Source organism: Carcharhinus amblyrhynchos, chromosome 27, assembly GCF_965287045.1.
Source record: "Carcharhinus amblyrhynchos chromosome 27, sCarAmb.v2.hapA, whole genome shotgun sequence".
NCBI lineage: Eukaryota > Metazoa > Chordata > Chondrichthyes > Carcharhiniformes > Carcharhinidae > Carcharhinus > Carcharhinus amblyrhynchos.
This window is the reverse complement of record NC_137350.1, coordinates 34,289,920-34,292,406: the sequence shown is the minus strand read 5'-3', so window position 1 is coordinate 34,292,406 and position 2,487 is coordinate 34,289,920. Positions and strand designations below refer to the sequence as shown.

The window sequence follows — 2,487 nt, the reverse complement described above, 5'->3', positions numbered from 1 at the left end:
AATTACGATGTGTCAGCACAAAAAAATTTCCTTCTGTTTTTGTGCGGCTGTACAACAGCCGTGCCGAGCAGCAATTATAACATTTTTAATATGCGTATTAGTCAGTAACAGAAACAACTATTTACACAGCGAAAGCAGCCTCGATTGAAGCTGAGAGGCTGCAGTGCTAACCATTGTGCGACCGTGCCGCCCATGAGCTTATACCACGGACAAATGTAGTTTTCTAATAAAAATTCCTATTTTCACTATCTTGGACAAGCCGAAAAAGAGAACATGGAAAAAAGCGAAAAATCGCAGGATTCTGAGATTTAAAACAGAAATTGTTAAAAAGTACTCAGCTTCTACAGAGAGAAAGAAATTACAATGTTTCAGCACAAAAGTTTTCCTTGTGTTTTTGTGCGGCTGTACAACAGCCGTGCCGAGCAGCAATGTTAACATTTTTAATATGTGTATTAGTCAGTGACCAAGTCCTTCACACACCAAACTATTTAAACAGCGAAAGCAGCCTCTATTGAAGCTATTTGTGTTTGTGGTGAGAAGTGGAACTGCAGCCGGAGAGAGCAGAGACTGATCAACAATGCTGTCATATCTCAGCGGATTCTTGTCCTGGTTTCTAAACCAGTTTTGGAACATTGTGAGAAAGAGGGGAAATGGAAACGCGGTTTCCTCCAGTCCACATCTTGTGATCCATGCGGATGGACATGGCCCAAAGAACATCACCGTTAAAAGCATTTTCATCGATGTGCCGAATGAGAAATAGTGTGGTGGCAATCCCAATTTATAACTAGACTCCAGAATGAGTGTTTGTACAACCGGCGGATATGCGGAATTATTTTATTTCTATGCACGGTTGGACAAATGCTGGGAAGATGAAATGTACAAAAAGCAACATTGCCAACATGGAGAAGAATCAAGAGTAAAAAAGCGAATGATTTAACCTCACATTGACAATTATTACCACAGGCAACACCAATTCTCATCCCGAGTTCAGCAATCGATACATTACAATTGAACCACAATCACTATTGTTTTTTTTAAAACTTTATTCCAATCCAATCAAGTCAAATTAAACCCAATTCAGAGTCCCAACAAGTTGGGACATTCCCGATCCAAGCTGACAAGACAGGGCTCTCACCTCCTGTCTTGGGCTTGATCTACATGATCCAAGCTGACTGGAGTAGGTGTAGCTCCTCCTCCAGGGCTTGATCTTATTTGCATCTTAGCCAAATGGCCGAGATGCCGCTTTAAAAAATTGCTTCAAATGAAGCTGAAATGTAACCTAATGACTTCAACCAAGTGCAGCATGTCGATACTACACTTGATCTTAGCCAAAAGGCCGAGAAGTTGTGTCGGCTAAAGAAGACACACAAAACAGCGCTCTGCTATGATTACCTCCTGAATATTAGCTTCCCAGATTCAGCAGAACTCCTTTTTAGAATATTACCATACAATGCGGGAGGAGGCCATTCGGCCCATCAAGTCTGCACCAACCACAATCCCACCCACACCCTATCCCCATGGTACCACGTATTTGCTCTGGCTAGTCACCCTGAATCTAAAGGGCAATTTAGCATGGCAAATCCACCTAACCCGCACATATTTGGCCCTTGTGAAGAAACCGGAGCACCCGGAGGAAACCCACGCAGACATGAGAAGACTGTGCAATCCCCACACAGACAGCCACCCAAGCTGGGAATCGAACCCGGGGATCTGGGGCTGAGAGGCAGCAGGAGCTAACCACTTTCTGCTACCGTGCCGCCCATGAGCTCATACCATGAAGAAATGTAGTTCTCTAATAAAAAGTCCTGATTATTTTCACTATCTTGGACAAGCCGAAAAAGAGAACATGGAAAAAAGCGAAAAATCACAGGATTCCGAAATTTAAAACAGAAACTGTTAAAAAAAATTCAGCCTGTACAGAGAGAAAGAAATTACAATGTGTCAGCTCAAAAATTTTAATTGTGTTTTTGTGCAGCTGTACAATAGCCGTGCCGAACAGCAATTATAACATTTTTAATATGTGTATTAGTCATTCACAAAAACAACTATTTAAACAGCGAAAGCAGCCTCTATTGAAGCCGAGAGGCTACACTGCTAACCACTGTGCTACAGCGCCGCCCATGAGCTCATGTATTAGTCATTCACAAACACAACTATTTAAACAGCGAAAGCAACCTCTATTGAAGCCATTTGTGTTTGTGGTGAGTAGAACTGCAGCCGGAGAGAGCAGAGACTGATCAACAATGCTGTCATATCTCAGCGGATTCTTGTCCTGGTTTCTAAACCAGTTTTGGAACATTGTGAGAAAGAGGGGAAATGGAAACGCGGTTTCCTCCAGTCCACATCTTGTGATCAATGCGGATGGAGATGGCCCAAAGAACATCACCGTTGAAAGCATTTTCATCAATGTGCCGAATGAGAAATATTGTGGTGGCAATCCCAATTTATAACTAGACTCCAGAATGAGTGTTTATACAACGCAAAAAT

At 42.3% G+C, this 2,487-nt stretch overlaps 1 non-coding gene across 1 annotated transcript; it reads right to left on the bottom strand.

Annotated features, from left to right (window-relative positions):
• Positions 1–1,156: 1,156 nt before the first annotated feature.
• LOC145359355 (U2 spliceosomal RNA) lies at positions 1,157–1,348 on the bottom strand. The gene has a single exon (XR_013889569.1). It is a non-coding gene; the product is annotated as a U2 spliceosomal RNA (small nuclear RNA).
• Between the last annotated feature and the right edge of the window lie 1,139 nt (positions 1,349–2,487).